Source organism: Apium graveolens, chromosome 7 (assembly GCF_009905375.1).
Source record: "Apium graveolens cultivar Ventura chromosome 7, ASM990537v1, whole genome shotgun sequence".
NCBI lineage: Eukaryota > Viridiplantae > Streptophyta > Magnoliopsida > Apiales > Apiaceae > Apium > Apium graveolens.
In genome coordinates this window covers 257,883,538-257,890,533 of record NC_133653.1, presented here as the reverse complement: position 1 = coordinate 257,890,533, position 6,996 = coordinate 257,883,538, and positions in this window count along the sequence as shown.

Genomic DNA, 6,996 nt, shown 5'->3' with positions numbered 1-6,996 from the left:
CACGGCTTAAATTTTTCTACATCACATTTATCTGGATTAAAATAACCAACAAGATTATGTGCGACAATTTGGAAATTGAGAGCCATTGAAAAATTAATAAAACACACACTTTCAGAATTTTAAGAATTAAATTAAGAAAATTCGAATTAATTAAATTAATTTAATAATTCGAATTAAATCAATTTTATTCGAAAATTTTAGAAAGAAATGTATCTCGTTAAAGTTCTTAACTCACAAAAGCAGATTTGATAAACGCACAAGACACCAAACAAAATTAAATAGAATTACTCAAAATCAAACACACACAAACTGATTTTTTTAACAAAATTCGACAGCACTTCTGTATGTATATACTTGTATGTATATATCACAGGAGTGATGATTTTGTATGCTGAGTAAAAACTCGAGCAGGGAAGACAATGGAGGCTGTGAGTTTTGATTTTGATCGAATAGAGAGAGAGAAATAAGAGAGAAAAAGAAGAAAACTGTTGGAATTTTTAAAAAAATAAAGGAACTGAATGATTTAGCAAGACAAAGAGACACTAAATAGACAATTGGTATGACAATTCGGGATAGTCTTACCGATTGTCATACCGATAGTCATACCGGGCAAATTGAGAAGACAAAAACAAAAAACAAACAAAAATAGTAATAATATATAACTGGTATGACAATCTGATAGTCATACCGATTGTCATACCAGTACAAAATAAATCATAAAATATCTGATATTAATTTTATCACTGGCATGACAATCAATAGTCATACCGATTGTCTTGCCAGTTATAAAATTAAACTAAATTTAAAAATAAACACGTATTTGTACTGGAATGACTTTCAGCAAGAAAATTTCAATTGTCTTGCCGATTGTCATTCTAGTATAAACTAAATTACATATTTATATAAATATACTGAAATGACTTTCAGCAAGACAATTTCAATTGTCTTGCCGATTGTCATTCAAGTATAAACTTAACACAAACAAACAAATATATATATTTAATAATTAAAATAAAAAATTGTTTTTAACAAAAACAAATACAAACAGTTTTTAACAAAAACAGAACATATATATATAAACAAAATTACAGAATAGTACTATAAATACTAATATAGATATGGCAGAAAATATTTACACAAATAAAATATTTCAGAGATAATAATATTTTCAGTCCAAAAATAGATTTCTTTTGAATTTTAGCAAATAAAATTCATAGAAAAATATTTTTAGAGAAAATAAAATATTCTGAGACATTAAAATTAACAAGTTGAGTAAATAAATAAGATAAGATAATAAAAAATTACATAGAAATAAGCAAGAAATTTTGGAAAATGATAAAATAAATTTGCAAATGAATTTTTCATTTATGAAAAATTCATTTGTAAATTCACTCAAGAACAGATTTCAGATATTCACAAGTTTAATCACTAAAACTATTCAACATACCCAATTTACCAACTAATTTGGTAAATGTGGATTCATCAAGAGGTTTAGTGAAAATATCTGCTATTTGTTCTTCTGTTGGAACAAAAAATAGTTCAACAGTACCATTCATGACGTGCTCTCTAATAAAGTGATACCTGATATCAATGTGCTTGGTCCTTGTATGCTGCACAGGGTTGTTGGTGATGGCTATTGCACTTGTATTGTCATATAGAATAGGTATTTTGTTCAATACAGAGCCATAGTCCCGTAGCTGATTCCTAATCCACAAGATCTGAGCACAGCAGCTTCCAACATCAATAAATTCAGCCTCGGTCGTTGAATTTGAAACTGTTTGTTGTTTCTTGCTGTACCATGAGACTAGTCTGCTACCTAGGAATTGACAACTCCCTGAGGTGCTTTTCCTATCAACAACACTTCCTGCGTAATCTGAATCTGTATATCCAACAAGGTTAAAACCAGATTCTTTAGGGTACCAAATACCTAGATTTGGTGTTCCCTTAAGATATCTTAAGATTCGTTTAACAGCAACGAGATGAATATCTCTAGGGTCCGCTTGGAACCTTGCACATAAGCATGTAGCATACATAATATCTGGTCTACTTGCAGTAAGATAGAGTAACGAGCCAATCATACCTCTGTAGCTTGTGACATCTACCTTAATGGAGTTTTCACATGGTCCAAGCTTGACAGCTGTAGTTGACGGAGTCCTTACTGATGCAGAATCCTCTAGATTGTACTTTTTGAGGAGTTCCTTGAGATACTTGGATTGACAAATAAAAGTTCCATCTAACCTTTGATTTACTTGTAATCCAAGAAAGAACTTTAGCTCTCCCATCATGCTCATTTCAAATTTGCTGTGCATTAACTTAGCAAATCTCTTACAGAGATTATCATTAGTAGACCCAAATATTATATCATCCACATAGACTTGGACTAATATTGTATCATTCTTATGCTTTTTAGAAAAGAGAGTTTTGTCTATGACACCTTTAATAAAGCTATTTTCAATAAGAAATTCAGAGAGAGTGTCATACCATTTTCTCGGAGACTGTTTGAGTCCATAGATAGCCTTGAAAAGAAAGTAGACAAAATCCAAATGATCTGGATCTTCAAAACCAGGAGGTTGCTCTACATATACCTCTTCATCCAGCTTTCCATTCAGAAAGGCACTCTTGACATCCATTTGATAAACTTTAAAGTTAGAGAATGCTGCAAATGCCAGAAATATCCTGATGGCCTCTAGTCTAGCCACTGGAGCATAGGTTTCATCATAATCAATGCCTTCAGCTTGAGAATACCCTTTAGCTACCAGTCTTGCTTTGTTTCTTGTAACCACACCATCTTCATCTAGTTTATTCCTGAATACCCACCGAGTACCAACAGCTTTCTTGTGTGTAGGTCTAGGTACCAGTTTCCAGACTTGTTGATATTCAAACTGATTGAGTTCATCTTGCATAGAAATCACCCAATCTGGATCAGTCAGTGCTTCCTCAATCTTCTTAGGTTCCATCTCAGAAAGAAATCCTGAGAACAGACACTCATTTTGAGTAGCACGTCTAGTTCTGACTCCAACATCTGGATCACCAATAATCAACTCAAAATGATGAGCTTTATTCCAAACAGTCTATCTTGGAAAATTTGATCTTGATGATTCGCCTTGAAATTCATTGGGATGTTGTGTCCTACTAGTTGATCCTTCAGCATCTCCCCCTGAGTTGTTGCCATGTTGACTTAAAGATTCTCCTTCAGTAGCAGTGGTATCTCCATTGTTGCCAAAATTTCCATCACCATTACCTTGAGTATCATCATGATTAACAGGTTCTTCACCAGCAACAACCTCAGGTTCTTGACCATGTTCTGATTCTGAATCTGACATATCATCAAACTTCAGTTTCTCAGAAGGATCTTCAGTTTGGATACTAGGGAGTTTAGTGTCATCAAATGTAACATTGACACTTTCAGTTACTTTGTGTTGATCAATGATATACACTCTGTATAATCTTCTTCCATATCCAACAAAAATACCCTCATATGCCTTTGCCTCAAATTTACCACGACGATCATATCCATCCTTGAGCACAAAGCAACTTGCACCAAATACATGAAAATATTTGATAGAAGGTTTCTGTTCATTCAAAATCTCATAAGGAGTTTTCATGAAGTCTTTGTTGATTAGAGTTCAATTCTGAGTATAACATGCAGTATTGACAGCTTCAACCCAAAAGTACATTGGAAGACCTGATTCACTTAACATCGTTCTTGCAGCTTCAATCAATGTACAATTCTTCCTTTCTACCACTCCATTTTGCTGAGGGGTTCTAGGGGCTGAAAATTGTCTGGTAATCCCTTTGTCTGTACAGAATCCATTGAGAAGTGAATTCTTGAATTATGTTCCATTATCTGACCTTATTGCTCTAACAGGGACATTAGAATCTAACTCGATCAACTTGATATGATCAATCACAACTTGTGGTGTTTCATCCTTAGAGTGAAGGAATAAAACCCACATATACTTGGAATAGTCATCAACTATCACAAGACAGTAACACTTCTTTGACATCGAAAGGACATTAACTGGTCCAAATAAATCCATGTGCAATAATTGCAGAACACCAGTTATGGAAGATGTGTCAGTGCCTCTGTGACTTGCTTTCTTTGACTTTCCTTTTTGGCAAGCCTCACATAGTCCTTCTGGGGAGAATTCCAGCTGAGGCAGACCTCTGACCAATTCTCTTTTGACAAGAGAATTCATTGTTTTGAAATTGAGATGAGAAAGTCTCTTGTGCCATAGCCAACTCTCATCTGAAGATGCCTTTGCATAGAAACAATTGACTTCAGGATTGCTTCCAGAGTTCATGTCAGCTACGAATAGATTTCCTTTCCGGATTCCCATCAAGGAGGGTTTTTCACTTTTCTTGTGCAGAATCTGACACTTCAGCTTGTCAAATAAAACATTGTAGCCGTTGTCACAGAACTGACTAATGCTAAGCAGATTGTGTTCAAGTCCTTGCACAACATACACATTTTCAATGATAACATTTCCAGCTAGCAAACAGCCATATCCCTCCGTTAAACCTTTGCTGTTATCTCCAAAGGTAACCACTGGGCCAGCTTTCTCAACCACATTTGATAGCAGGGCTCGATCTCCGGTCATATGCCTTGACGATCCGCTGTCAAGAATCCACACTACCGGTTGTACCTGTTTAATGCCCTGCAATACAAATGGATTAGACCTTCTTCGGAACCCAAGCTTGGCTGGGTCCGGCATACTTGTAAAATTGGCCTTTATCAGGCAAAACAACATTCTTAATTTTAATGTTCTCAACTTTCTCAATGACTGGACATTTGACCTTGTGAACAGCCTTGACAAATTTCTGTTTAGGTTTAGGCACAAATATCTCCTTTCTAGCTTTAGGAGGACTAGCAGTCTTAGACCTATCATGCTTCCTATTATTCACATGCTGACAAGGAGTAGTCTTATCATTAGAAACATGCTTACCATTAAAATAAGCATACATCAAATTAAAAGCACAAGACATACAATCAGGATCACCACATGCTTTATGAGAGGGATTAACAATAGGCAACTTATGCATGGTAGACATGGCATTTGTGTCATACAAATCATGTGTGTCTGAGTTAGTCTCAGTTGCTTTCACAACTTTGACTGGAACCTTTGACACACTTGACTTGGAAACAGCTTTCTCATTAGCATGATCTTTAGCACGGATTTCTTCTTGAATAATAAATGAGGTCTCATCAAATGGTTCAGCAATTGATTCTTTATAGAGGGGTTCATCAACACCCTTAAGCACATATGGTACTTCCCTGCCTTTAGCACAGACATGAGGAGGGGAGTTTATGCCTAATTTTCCAATAGCAATATTTTAATCATAACCTATTCCAGATGTTTGATTAACAGCTTGCTTATTATAAAACTCTTTGGACTTCGAACAAGAATTAAAGTAAGCTTTAACCTTAGCCTCAAGACCGGTGATCTTGTCTTTGAGAATAGTTTAGAGTTGTCTATAACAGTCAACTCTATTCTCTAGAAAAGATAATTGTTCTTTTAATTTATCTTGATTAATGTGCACAAGTCTTAATTCATTGACCTCTTTCTCAAGGTCTTTGATTTGTTGATTTAACATTTCATTATCACGACGAGCACAATCTAAGGAACCTCCTAGATGATAAACTAATTCAGCATCAGTAAATTTTACCTCTTTTCTTGACGATGAGGTGTTTGCATCACTAGCCATGAGAGCAAGATTCCCAACTTCTTCATCTTCACTGTCAGTATCATCCCAACTTCTTCCCTTTGCCAGGTAAGCCCTTTAATATTTACTCTTCTGATTAGAATCATAAGAGTTCTTCCTAACTTGTTTAGGCTTCCTGCATTCTGTGGCAAAGTGTCCCAACTCATTGCAGTTGAAGAATCGAATGGTGCTTCGATCAACCATCCCTGTTTTGTACCCACCACTGCTGGTGTTAGAGGATGAAGATCCACCTTTCTGGAATCTGTTGTAGTTGGACTTGTACTTGAACTTGGGATTCCTTTTGAATCTGACATTTGAGAATCTCTTGACAATCAGGGCCATTGACTCATCCTCCAATTGCTCCAGTTCTTCCAAGGAATAAAAATCATCTCCTGATTGATTTGTAGTAGGAGGATCAAATTCTGCTACTATCACATTTTCTTCAACCTTGGAAGACTGTACCATTCTTTCTGACTGTTGAGATTGTTGTTGATATTGTGGTTGTTGTTGTTGTTCATCAGCTACTAGAGCACTAGACGTGCTGACCACTCTTTCTTTCCCGTAAACTTCCTTCTGCTGAATCTGCTCCAACTCATAAGTCTTTAACACACCATAGAGCCTTTCCAAATAAATCTCACTCAGATCTCTTGCTTCTCTTATGGCAGTGATTCTATGTTCGAGATGAGTTGGCAGTGTTAAAAGGAACTTTTTGTTGACCTCCCTGATGGAATAGTATTTACCATTAATGTTCAGGTTGTTGATCAATGCATTGTACCTCTCAAACACTTCAGTGATTCCTTCTCCTGGATTGGATTTAAAGTATTCATACTCAGAGGTTAGGATTTCTAAATTGTTCTCCCTAACTTCCTCTGTGCCTTCATTAATAACCTCAATAGTTTCCCAGATGTGTTTGGAATCTTTACAGTTCATCACATGTCTATTCATCAAGGGATCAAGGGAATCTACTAAAATTAATTGAAGGCTAGCATCCAGGGAGGCTTCTTCCTTTTCAGCAGGAGAAAAATCTTCAGGATCTTTCACATAAGTTCTTGTTTTGGTAATCACCACATCATTTTGTATAACCTCTGGTTCAATAACCATAGGAATTTTAGGACCCTTCTTTAACACTTCCAGATATTTGGAATTAGCAACTTGTAAAAACAAGAGCATCTTCTTCTTCTTCTTCCACATAACATAATTTTCTTTATCGAATAGTGGAATTTTAACGGTTCCAACTTTTTGTGTAGTCATTATGAATTTTTGAGTAAATAAAAATTCAAAGAGTGAAAGAAA